Raw genomic sequence first — 13,790 nt, 5'->3', positions numbered from 1 at the left:
ACACGTCTCTTCCGAAGGAGTGGTTTGGATCCCACTTGTAACTAAATATTAAGATTTCTCCAGATTTCTGACTGTGATGCACTGTAATGTCATAAGTCCTATAGGCTCGAATGTCAGTTAATGAATGAATGCTTCCTTAGTTAATGTTACCAATGTCAAGTCACTGTTCAAATTAAAGGGGATTCCAGGTAAGTGTCTCCTGTCTCATTTTCCCCAGCCTCTACATCTTCCAACCAGTAACATAAATTTTCCCCTTCGTAATTTTTCTGTTATTTTTGTGTAATTTGTCATTTAATTTTTAGGTTCATTTAACGCCGACACGTCAGTCAAAATTGTCAATTTTTACATAATCTTACATTAATTTTTGTATTAAGTCCTATTTTATGCACAGATAGGCTAATTGGGATTGGACCTACAGTTTAAAGTGGGACCCTAACCCGGGAACCCTTGATTACAAGGTGATAACGTTACCACTATGCGATCAGGGAGATAATTAATTTCAAATGAAATTCATGATTTGGAAATAAATTTATTAAAATTTTGTTACTCCACACCAAACTCACACAGAGCATTGTCGTCCTATTAAATTTTGCGCTTTACGTTTTATAATAATAATAATATGATGATGAACGTTAATTTAAATGTTTATTTTGTTATTTATTTTGAGCCTCAATAAATTAAAATGTCAGTTCTTGGGTCTCAGCGCGGCGCAAATGATTTAGTATAAGTATAATTATTGTATTAGGTAAAAACAAAAGTCAAAATGCGAAAATGGGAATCTCTGAACCACCCTCTTCCATCCTACATTTTCTTCAATTCCCATAATGATGCATATAACCTAGATATGTAAAAAAAATCGGATAGAATCACAGAGTAAGTCAACGAAGTAACTGGCTTTCTTGTTTCGGATCAGACTTGTACGAACCGACGTAATTTGTGTAAACTAAGTGAAGGCGATTCACTTCCTAGACTTCCAAGACTGTCTTGTATTTTGAAAGTAGCCACCCACTGAAGGAATGAATGCACTTCCCTGAGTTTCCAAGGTCTTTGCGCGGACAAAACATAAACCAGATGTCAAAGCAAGATAAGTTTACAAATTGCGGTGTGAAACCATCCCCCTCCCCCTCCTCCGCTCCGAGCGGCACATGACCGGTGCCGCAGATGGGAGAATACACATTCAGAGGGTTGCTTGCCCAGAAGCGACAGCAGCGACATAAGCGGAAAATCCTCGAACTTGCAGAAGGCGTGGGAACTAAATACTTGTCTTTTTTTAAATAAAATTATGTAATTTCTGTTGAAGATATTGTGCAAACGCTTAGAATTATCTATATAAATTCACGACACTAAGATGCACAATATTGAACTTAAATGCTAAAATGGTTTTAAACTCTTCAAACGCCCCATTTAAAGCTGGTTTCAGATCCAATTAATGCTGAATTTCCAATTCTTTGTACGCTAAACTAGAATCCCAAATTGATTTTTGTATCATTACATCCCTCCGTGTATCCTTCTAGAAAAGCCTTGCAGAGTATCATCGAAATTGGAAGCATATGTTAGAAGATTTTGTCAATAGAAGGAGAAGCAGTTTTCAGCTGTTGAGAGAAACATCCAGCCGAGGCTTAACAGTACGGTGTTGATACTAACGATGCACGTTTACATGGACATAGACCCTCTGAAGTATACTCTACCGGACTCTGCTACATTGCGTGGTCATTCATCTCTCCTGGGCGCGGGACTTGCACACGGTTCCTTTGTGGCGAAATTGTTCTCCGAGGTCGATCGCGACGAAGAATAATTGCGACGATATGGTGTACTTGCACCTCCTCAGTACTTCGGGCGTTCCTCTTGTCACTAGCGTCGGGTGTACGTGGTCACGCGCCGGTCCGAATCTCTCTAGCGTCGGGCATCAATTGGGCGTCGATCTGCAATCATCTCTCTCTGGTAACGGGCTTCAGTTGGAACGTCGATCTGGAAACGTCCTTCGGGCTTTGAGCAGTGGTTCGTTTTGGCGTCGTCTGGCTGGTTTCTGCATCGTTGCGGGCGTCAGGGGAGTCGACGGACTCCCTTCTCTATCTCCTTTAGCCGCCCATAATTATGTAGTCCACGCTTGGCAAAAACAGATCACCGCGTAATACTTTACCAAAATAAGGCGCACACTGGTAACTCTCTATCTGCAATTCGCTCACGGTACGTAAGAAAACAAAGTTCACGGACACAAAACAATAATCACGCGAGAGTGTAGCGCGGAGATGCTCTCTCTATGAAATCCGGGTAAAAACTGTGTCTGGAATCGTGGTACTCTTGTTTATATAACACTTTCGAATTTGTCCGTTGGGAAGGACGCTAAGGTGGCTTCGCTTCAGTTTCGGAGGAGATGCGAATGACCTGTGTCCATTGTCTTGAAACGCGGTCACCGAGGCGTCTTCGATCCTTGCAGGGTTGGGCTCCAGCTGATTCTCCTGGTCATCCGTGAAAATGGGTTACCCCGCCCGCTGCGATTTCAAGCCCGGTCTCGACGAAAATAATCTTTCCATTTCTCCGTGTTGGTGCAAATATGTCATTTTCTAAGCGGCGGCTGTCACTCAGGAAAAACCCGTCTCCCAACTCCCGACGTCTGCCTCGGATACAAATTTATCCACAAAATCAAACATCACACTTTCATGTTTGTGCATAAAATGAATTAATAAACAAAAATAATTTATATCGAACTGCGTTTCACATGTCACTAGATACCGTGACAGTGTATCGGAGTGTTTCAACTCGTATTGTTTTCGGTTTTCGTCAGTTTACGGGTTTCGTTTGCCGAATGTATATGAAAGTGTGTGAAGGTAACAGTTAGTATCTAGTAATATAGAACAATGTGTACACTCGCCTCAATTAGTACTCCGGCAGTTTGTTTCTTTATTCAGCATATTTGCAGAATATACAATTCAAAATACAAGTGTATCAATATATGCTGTAAACACAACTTATTACTAACTTCGTTGACCCTGTACTATAAAAGAGCTTTTGTCCAAACTGTTTTCTGCCCGTTCTTTCTCAGAAAAAAAAATATATATTTTCAAATGGATGGCGAACACCACAACTACCCAACTTATTTTAGAAGACCAGTAAATTCACTAGACATTTTCAGGGTATATATTATATATTATTATATAATATATATATAATATATATATATATTATAAAGGTTAAAAAAAGGTAAAGTGTTCCCCTGTGCATAGCACCACGCCATGAAGGCGTATAGGGGATGTGGGAGTAACGCCCCACACTTTCTTGATCCGGTCGTGAGTGGGGGTGATGTGATCAGCACCACGCCCCTGACCGCCTTTACCCCCCAGGGTTTCCCCCAGGTACCCATGTTATTCAACGCTGGGTGGGCGCCGGAGCCGCTTCCAACGTTAGAAAAGTTTCCGGATTTGAACCGGCCAGGGATCGAACCCGGGACCTTTAGCATGGTAGTCAGACGCGTTACCGACTGAGCCACCGCGGCCACTATATTTTATTCGGCTATCTAAATGGTTACCGCACGCCACATTCACTTACTTAGCCTGACTCTTACCTGAAGCTTCCAAAACTTATAGTTTTCTTTGTGAGAGGTCACAGAATATAAACTTTATGAGTAAAATTTACCACTAACTGTTAAAGCCTTTTCATGAACGATTGTGTAAATGTTAAAATAACTTTGTGTAAGTTAAAACACAATAATCAGTACACTAACTGTACAAAATATATGAAAAATTATGGACAACAATTGTGTTAGATATTCACTGACACGGTGGATCGAGTAGCAGTCTCTCTTTTTATGTAATAATAGCAATAAATTTGGATTGAAATTGGAATATTTTTAATAACTTATAATAGTTATTATTGTAAAATAGCAATATTATTGTCATTATTATTTCTACTAATGAAGTTTTATCTATGGGCTGAACCCCTCTAAAAATATTTCTCGCGACGCCAGTGCTGATAAGGGATGAACCCCCCCGCCCCCGAAATAAAATCATGGTTACGGGCCTGCTCATGTCGTGTTTCGACCAGCATTCGATTAATCGAGGAGGTAATGTTCAAGCTTGAACTATTTGTCTCTCGTCCCAGAATGCCTTGCGTTCTCAACAGGTGTTGGAGCCAATCAACAACGCCGGATGACAAGGAGAGAACAAATAGCCGATGCGGCTCAGCTGACCAAATGGGTAGTTCCCGCCACGGTCTAGGCGCGAGATGTAATTTGTTGGGAGGCCAAAATCTTTTTGGGGGCGGTGCTGGGGGAATTCTTATATACCGACGCGACACTTTCCGAAGTCTGAAGTATCCTGTGACTTATGCAATTCCCAGAAAATTGATTAATTCTGCTGTAAATATTTGAGAAGCAAAAATGGACCCCTTTACACAGGAACAAACTTAATACTCTGGTAACTACATAAATGTGCTATTAGAAGGGATACGTTTATTTTGTGTAATAAGTGCAGTTTTTAAATCAAATTTAGGATTATATTCACAATTTTAAAGCCAAAATGTCATTTATATAGCACTTTTGATGTGATTATTCACCGCTATAACACCGAAATTTTATTTTATTTACCGCTTTTGAACCCGAAATCGACTGTTTTTGTACTGAAATTTTGCTTTTTTATTTACCAAAAATATGCGCCTCTATCTATAGTATATTTAAAATATGTATCTAATATTACTATCACAATAATATCTTCCTCTTTATTATTATTATTACTGTTAAGGGTCCTTAAATTACAGGAAAGCATTTTAATTGTAACCACACCGAGATTCGAACTCCGTTCCAAAACTACACGTTTTCAGATAAGTCCTATTATGAAGAAAATATTGTGGTTTAATATTATAATAACCAGAACAATAAGGAAAGTAATCTGAGTTTAAATATAAAAAAATATTGCCCACATCCGTGGCAGAGTGGTTAGCAAAACGTGCCAAGAAGCCAGTGGTCCCTGGTTCGAATCCCGGGTGTTCCTTGTGAATGTTCCCTCATTAATTTCATCACTCATCCTCATCGGCGCGATTAGCCAGAAGTGGCAGGAAAACTAAAAGTAACCCCATTTTAAACTGTAGGCCCAGTCCGATTAGCCTATCTGTGCATAAAATGGACTTAAGCAAGCTCAAACTCGATATAGTGCAGGCCATCGTCTTTCCTGGACAAGAAACTGACCCCCAGATGTGCCGAGTCGCCACACGACGACAAAGCCGTGGATTACACCGTCGCCGGTTTGCACGCATCTTCTTTAACGACTCTCAGCGGGCGAAGGAGACTTCCTGAACGGAAACTCAGCGGTGAAAAATCGCTGCGGCTGGGAGACACAAACGACGCGTGTCCACAATAAGACCTCCTGCGAGGCTTCATTTCCAAAGCACAACTCCCGCCCTTGTCTGCGCGAGTGCCAAGGTATTTTGCACGCATCTCCTCCCCGCATGGAGGCTTCAGCGGTTGCAATGGGGCTTCACACGCGAGATATCGGGGATTGGCTCGCAGCAAGCTCCAGATGGTCGTACGGGATTCTACCCAAGGTGGAGGTTAGTTCTGGGCAAGGTCGCGCTCATGCGTGTACATATACAGGGTGTTTCCGTGACCTTGAATCAAACTGGCAGCGTGGATGGTGACAAGTACCAAATATGAGATAAGGAACTCCGGTCCGGAAACGCGTCATTGAAAAATTGTAAGCCAAAACTCGTTTCCTGACCGGGGCTCCTTATCTCATATTTGGTACTTGAGGTAGTCTCCATCCGCCCTGCCAGTTTGATTCAAGGTCACGGAAACACCCTGTATGCACATACACAGCTAGTACTCCTGCGATTTGCAATGTGTCATGAATGCACAGATGGGTGTGTGGATATAATCTCGGCTTTCTGTGCAGGTACGAGTCATACGCCCTTCCGAGACGCATTCACACACCCAAATATATACGAATATATACATTATACACACACACACGCACACTATCTATCTATCTACTATCTATATATATATTGATGCGTTCACTGGTTTCAAGAGCATAACTTCGGTGATCGTGATTGTGAACGCTTGAGGGTCAGATGGTAGAGGAAGGTTACGTTTTATGGTCCCCATACAATCTCGCTGACGCTTCTTTCTGGCAGAGAGTGGAAGGATTTTAAGGGATGTTGACGATGTACATCTTACCTCTCGGCAGAGCACGGAGTCCTGAGTTCGACGGCCCACGTCTTCTTGCCGTGGCTGGTGACGAAGCACAAGCTGGTCTCGGAGAAGTGGCCTTTGAGAAGGCGTTAATATATATTACTACTTCTTGCAAACCATTAGTTAGAGAATTCAGTAGCGTCTCTCTTGCTTCTGATTCTCCCTCCCTGGTCTGATAAAGCTCCCCATAATAGTCATAAAATGTTTGCATGATTCCTGGCTGAATCCACAAGTGCTCGGTCAAGCGACAATTTACAACACAAAGTAACATTTGCATCTGTACATAGTGATACATCTTGGAATTGGTTCTTATTGTTATGCCTTCCATTTTTTGCCTCTGGAGTGGCTTTATACTGCTGTATGGTTTGGTAATTTTAGGTGACATCTCTCCCTTTACATGCCTCGTGTAAACACTGGTAATAAAAGTTGATCAATAAGTTTCTGTCTTTTGCATTTTCTTTTCCATACTAACAGAACAAAGTTTTTAATTTTGGTTTTACATATCGAACCCACCAGTCATTATGATTACTGTAATGCTTTTGTTGTTTACCCCATTCGGCCCATTTTTGTGCAAATATTTCATTGATATGTGGAAGCTCTAATAACTGTATATTTAGTTTCCAATATGAAGGACCCCTGACTAGTTTTGTTTCTTCCAGGTTAATTGCCATTTTTACTGCTATATGATCAGTAAAGGGCGCTGGTAATGCTCCTATTGATGTTATATTTTGCATTTGATCTGTATTTGTATATAGCCTATCGATTCTCGATCCAGATTTATTATTAAAATATGTAAATATTATATCCTGTCTCTTCTGTAACCAAACATCTTTCAAATGCAATTCCTCAATCAATGTTGCAAGGGCTGGACTCTTTTGATAAGCTCCTATCCAATCCCTGTGCTTCAAAACTTGATTAAAATCACCCCCAAGTATTATTTTAGATTCATTTAATGGTAGCAAATATAATACCAAATGAAATTTCACTTTTTAAGGATTACTGTTTCTGTTAATTCCCCTATTCATAACTCGTACCTCTCTCGTTGATCTCCTCTTCGCGTCTGGGTTCCCGCTTCCTTTCGAGGTATTCTTCGTCCTTTTTTTTTTTGCACCCATCTACTGAGATTTTGTTCACTTTGACACTGAGGTTGCACTTTCGTCACTTTCTTCATCTGTATTGAATTCACTTTCCAGCTCACAGTCTTTCGATGGCCCCTTGTCCTCCTTTTGTTGGACGTTGTTCTTTGGCGCTGGGGTGGGAGGAAGTTCAACTGAGTTTCCTTCGTCCTGCATCTGGTCATCCTGCATTTCTTCACTTCCATTTCCCTCTTGTTTGTGTAGGTGGGAAGTTTCCTGTTCTTTTGAGTCCATCGGTAAGATTTGCTGGTTGTGCTCTTCGTTTGTAGTCTCCGCAGTTATGGGGGGGAGGGGGAACATTTCCACCGGGCGGGTGTCACTTGGCACATTCATTATCCCCTTATCTTGTTTTGGCTCGTTTGTCACCTTTTGTAGACCTGCCGAATTCTCTTGATTATTATCTGGTTGGAACTGATTGTTCAGGTTCGTGGAGACCCCCTTTTCTACTATTATATCACTATAATTTCTCTCTCGGTTTTTGTTCACACGTAGCGTTGTTATCTGTCGACTATCGCATTACCAGCTATCGTGGCCTTCCCTTCCACACGCCCTGCACGATCTCGGCTGTCCTTCATAGATCACATGGCACTGATGAGATTTTACTGTAATGAAATACGGAATCGATTTTTTCATTAAATAAAATTATTTTCACTAATCTCACCCCGTTGCAAAATTGATATTAGAAGTTTTCAGACCACGTTTCTTTGTCTATACATTCCACCTTCCAAAATTCCGTCATTTTTTATTCACACAGTCATCATCTAATTCCAGTGGTAAGTTGAGTACTCTTACCGCATTTGTGTCCCTCCCCGCATCACTCAAAAGCACTTTTACACATTGACCATTATCATAGCAAAAGTTTGTTTCCGGACCACATTTCTCTAATATTCGCGTCATTATTGCTTCCCTGATACTTGACGGCACCTTCATCACATACAATGTTACTAAGTAATGGTAATCAACAAGAGTCACGTGAAAACGAGCAAAATTTCATAATTGTTATTGTTGTCTCACATATAAATCGAAGTTGAAATTCTTTTTGCCCTGAGCTGCACAACATATATGATCCTATGGGCATTTAGGACATGTAAACTACAAAAACAAAATATTTTGTCAGGAGTGGGATTCGAACCCACGCCCTCATTCGAGGACCAGAATTCCTCAACCACACAACCGTTGAAGCTTTCGCTTGAGTCTGGCGCCTTAGACCGCTCGGCCATCCTGACTTCTATAAACGTCTTTCATCACATAAAATATTACGAAGTAATTGCAGTAAAGTAGCGCAATGTGAAGACATGATTTCATAATTGTGTTGTCTCACATATAAATCAAAGTTGAATTTTTACCCCCCCTGAGCCTCACAAAATATATGACACTATTGGCATTTAGGATATGTTAACAACAAAAGTAAAACGGCCTATCAGGAGTGTTATTCGAACCCACGCCTTCATTCAAGGACCAGAATTCCTCAACCACACAACCGTGGAAGCTTTCGCTTCAGTCTGGCGCCTTAGACCGCTTTTTTTTTTTTTTTTTAATATTCTTTATTTTATGCAGTAGTGACTAGTTACATGATCCTATGATAACATTACACATATATCCGATCTAGATTACATAATTAGGTGTACTTACAAGAAAAGGGCCTGCAAGAAATTTGCATAGAGTGTTTTGCTGTTAGCTTGGTCCATCTGGTAATAATTCTCACTGTAGTGATATTGCAGCGAAATTTTCATTGACACTGAATTATGTCCTAAAATATAATAAATATATTGAGCTACTAAAAACTGGACCGCTCTTACTTTAGTAAGAGGGAAGAACACAAAATCTGGTAACAGTAAATGATCTACAGTAAATGTCTCTGGCGATATTCTACGTATAGTACCAAGGCATTTACACAAATACTTCCATTGATCTACCGTTGCGGGACATGTTACGGGGCGATGTCGTAAAGTGTCTTCAGCTTGATGACGATTGGAACATACAGCACTGTCAGTCATTTGGTATCGCCACTTTCGAGCACCAGTCGCAATGGCATCGTGAACTACTAGGTACCACAAAGATCGAACGCGGTTAGAAAGATGAGAGGCAGATATATTTCTCCATACGTTTGACCACACTACATTAGTTCGGAGAAGCACAATTCGTGGCTGGTGGTGTAACCTGCAAGTCAATTGGTTATAGAAAAATTTCACTGTCATGCCATCGACATCCATGTGAGGTGAACCGATTAGGATATAGCAAAACTCGACAAGAGTTGTCCTCAAATAGTTGTAGTGGGAAGGGATCTTCCCTGGATAAATGGGTGTTCGCAGTTCCACTTCATCTATCAGAGTATGTAGTAATCTTGCTGTTAAACTATCAGGGTATTGCAGAAGCAACTCAATGTTCCGTTGTAGAAACAAGGCTGAGGCTTGTCTCTCCACTTGGCGCAAGTTCAGTCCTCCGTTACTTACTGGGAGGCATAACGTTTCATGTGCGACATGAAACAAATGTGCATGCCATATGAAGCGCGTTATCATCTTTCGTACTTGCGCCGCGACTTTCGCAGGGACAGGCAAAACTTGCGCAGTATACCACAACTTCGATAATGCAAACATGTTCACATACTGTATTCTAGAGCGTAAGGATAATTGTCTATAACGGTTCATGTTCAACACTGCCTGGATTTTTGGGAGAATAGTTGTAAAAGTTCTGGAGACAGTCTCTGTGATGGTCGTAGTGAAGTGTATTCCCAAAATTGTCACTTTATCTACAATGGGTATAGTTACAGGTTCAGTCCACAGAGTGGGGTTACACCCTAGGGGTAAGATTTTAGATTTCTTCTGGTTCAAACTAAGTCCCGTCTGCTTTCGTAACGTTTCAAGTACGGCCTCCATACGAGTCAAGTCTAGCCGATCTTTCACGATTACGGTCACATCATCTGCGTACGCACATATTTTGTGGTCTCTCCCAAGAAGCCTGAGTCCCTGAAGTTTTGCATGCATCAGTGGTAAAAATGGAGCCAGAGCTGCGCAGAATGCAAATAAGGAAAATGGACATCCTTGACGGACAGAACGCTTGCAACAGAAAACCATCGATAAATAACTGAACTCGAGCTTCTCTGTATAAGCTCTGTATAGATTGTACAAAGAAATCGCCACATCCCACTTTTCCAAAGTATTGGAAAAGATAGTCATGTCTGAGGGAGTCAAAGGCACTTTTGAAATCTAACGCCACTAAAGCAGCTTGAGAACCTTCAATATCTTGCATAGAAGTGATGATGTCACGTACACTAGTTAGAATGTGAAATATTTTACCACTTGTACAATATACATATTGATACGGCCCTAATAAAGTATCCGCAAATTGTTACAACCTTCGGGTGATCAAACGTGCAAATATTTTATAATCTGCACATGGTAATGTGATTGGCCGGAAGTCTTCTGGCTTTCTGGGCTGAGCTATTTTGGGAATCAAAACCATAACGCCCGTAAGACTCGTTCGTCCAAGGCGTTTCTTCGTAAACACAGCATTGAGCCAGCGTGTGAACAGTGGAGCCACCGTTGTCCAAAAGGTTTGGAACAATTCTATCGGGACACCATCGATTCCCTAAGCTTTACCTCTTTTTCCACTGTGAACAGACTCGTACACTTCTTTCTTTGAGAATGGCTGTTCTAAATAGCTACGGTCATCTTCCGTTAACATGGGAAGGTCCATGCCTTGCAGTGGAGTGCGATGGGAGCGTTGATCTTCCTTCTCTTTAAATTCTAGTGCATAAAAGTCCCGTAAGTAATTTCGTATTAACTTGGGTTCGGTTAGTCTCCCCGTGGCTGTATCGAGACACGTTATCCTCTTTCGCTGTGCACTGCGTCTCTCTGCTAACACCTGCACCAACGAGGCTTCTTATTGTGCATCAAACATAGGAAGACGACTCCTAACATTGTAACCTTGCATACGCTCTCTGTGCATGCTCAGCAGCACTGCTTGCACTCGTTTCACTTCTTGACGCACTGGCTACCCTTGTATTAGCTGTGTTGTTAGTTCGTGAAGCACTCTGTAGTAAAAGTTATATTTCTTATTGAAATCTGAGTATTTTTCACGACTATATGCTAAACAGAAATATTTACTGGAAGGTTTTAGAAAAGTGTCCCACCACATAATAATGTCAGTTTGACGTACGCTAATTTCTTCCCACTGCTACGCCCCTGGGGGTACGTACTTAAATGTTATTTACCACGGCTACAGAAATATCTTATTCTCAGGGGGATAGGTTCTTTATTCGAGAATTCCAAATAAGAAAGCGTTTTATAGCCAAGAGGATATAGTTAAATGCGGATCTATATTCTGGAAACTATACACAATACAGAGAAAATATATAGAAAAGCTTGTATGTACATTGAAATATATAATAAATATATGTATAATCGAAAGGAAATCTTCTTCTTCTTTTCTTCTCACAATTTTGGGGAAAAGGCTTCTTCTTCTTTTAAAGGGCTTCTTCTTCTTTGATTATCGAAAAGGCATCTTCTTCTTTTCTTCCTTCTATTTTGGTAAAAGGTTTCTTCTTCTTTTATCAATCTCCTCTATGGTAATAGGATGGCTTCTTCTTCTTTCATCAATTTCTTCTATGATAAAATATATGAATGGCTTCTTTTTTCTTCAATTTCCACTTCTTTTCTTTGGTAAAAGGATAATCTTCTTTTTCTTTCTTCTACCTTTTATGACAATCTCTTTCTTCTATTTACAAAAAATAGTCATCCCCTTTTATTCATCGCTGTTTCTTATTTCCTCTATTCATATCAATTCTTATTTCTTCTTTCAGCAGCAATTCTTATTATCTTCTATATTCCGATGAGATATTCTTATATTCTCGATAAATTCTTCTATTTATTCTTTCCACAGCAAATTCTTATTTCTTCTATTTTTCTTTGCCACTGGAAAAAGTCTTATTTCTCTCATTTATCGCAAATATTCTCTTTACCATATCTCTTCTCAATAATATAGACAAATCATTATGCTGCATTCCTTGTAGAGAATTGAACCAAAGCTATAGAGGATTTTTAGGGGCGTCTAATCTGACAATAGCGCCCCTCCTAAAACAACAACCAAAGGGAAATAACCAGGATCGCTAATAACAAGCGCTGCCGATGGCCAAGTGCAACTAATAAAGAGCGCAACCGTAAAGTGCTTCGGGGCGTCTAATTTGACAACAGCGCCACCGGGGACAAGCAACCAAAACATGGCGACGTTCTCCTCGCCAGAGAATCAAAAAGAGATACATTTCTGAATTCATTTGCTCACTTAATAACTTTCCTAATTGTTTCATATATGAACATGTTCTTAATTATCTTAATTTGCTATATACAACATTTTATTCACTTCTTCTATAATTTTTATAAAAAGTAAAAGAAAAGTGTTCCCCTGTGCATAGCACCACGCCATGAAGGCGTATAGGGGGTGTGGGGGTAACGCCCCACACTTTCTTGATCCGGTCGTGAGTGAGGGTGATGTGATCAGCATCACGCCCCTGACCGCCTTTACCCCCCAGGGTTTCCCCCAGGTACCCATGTTATTCGACGCTGGGTGGGCGCCGGGGCCGCTTCCACCGTTAGAAAAGTTCCCGGATTTGAACCGGCCGGGGATCGAACCCGGGACCTTGAGCATGGTAGTCAGACGCGTTACCGACTGAGCCACCGCGGCCACTTTTTATACTCTTATAAATTATATTATGTATCTAAAAATAACTTAAGAGGTCACGAATATTTCCGGAACGTGGTGATAAGATATCTAGATACGAAAAATATATTATATATTATATATACATAATATAATTTTTATACTCTTCCTTTATATATTTTTCATTTACTATAATATATATAATCGATCTTCTCCGCTCCTAGTTTGTACAACGAGCTCTGCTCTTGTTTATATGGCGTGCTGCCATCTATCGTCGCTTTCGGGAACATTTCTTCCTTGTGATTTTAATTGTGTCGTCGGAAGTGGCACGTGACACAATATCCCCCTCCTTGAGGATGAAAAATGTCTCTATTGGAAGAAATCTTTTGGAAATAGATAAATTTTTCCACTTTCTCTACATCTTGTTTGACTCTTCTCATTGGCTCTCATTTCTACTGCTTACATTCCTTTTCACTTTCTCTGTGCAATTATATCTCCTGGCATGCAGCATTTTTCCTCATCTCTCTATTTCTCTCTTCTTTCTATTTTTCGTATCTAGATATCTTATCACCACGTTCCGGAAATATTCGTGACCTCTTAAGTTATTTTTAGATACATAATATAATTCTTCAATAGTTCACCTCCTGCAAATCTACTCGTCTAATTTCTCGAAGATAGTTTTTACCTGACGATGTCCTGCCAAAATAGTAATTTTCGTTTCACTTTTCTTCTTTCAGCAATCTCTCTACAGTTTATCAGTTAGCTCAGATTTTTCCGTTTCAAAGAACTCTCTCTCTTCTCTAAGTTGACCATCTACG

The 13,790-nt window shown here is 40.4% G+C and overlaps 1 protein-coding gene and 1 non-coding gene across 5 annotated transcripts in view; one reads left to right on the top strand and one right to left on the bottom strand.

The window, feature by feature from the left end:
• LOC145980337 (putative peptidase C1-like protein F26E4.3) overlaps window positions 1–13,790 on the top strand; it is a 316,609-nt gene that overhangs the window by 218,444 nt on the left and 84,375 nt on the right. The gene's annotated exons all lie outside the window — the stretch shown is intronic.
• TRNAL-CAA (transfer RNA leucine (anticodon CAA)) lies at window positions 8,429–8,543 on the bottom strand. Its single transcript has 2 exons — window positions 8,506–8,543; window positions 8,429–8,474 (listed from the first exon to the last, which is right to left on the bottom strand). It is a non-coding gene; the product is annotated as a tRNA-Leu (tRNA).

Source organism: Lepisma saccharinum, chromosome 27 (assembly GCF_977018435.1).
Source record: "Lepisma saccharinum chromosome 27, izLepSacc3.1, whole genome shotgun sequence".
Taxonomy (NCBI): domain Eukaryota; kingdom Metazoa; phylum Arthropoda; class Insecta; order Zygentoma; family Lepismatidae; genus Lepisma; species Lepisma saccharinum.
This window is presented reverse-complemented; position numbering and strand designations above follow the sequence as displayed.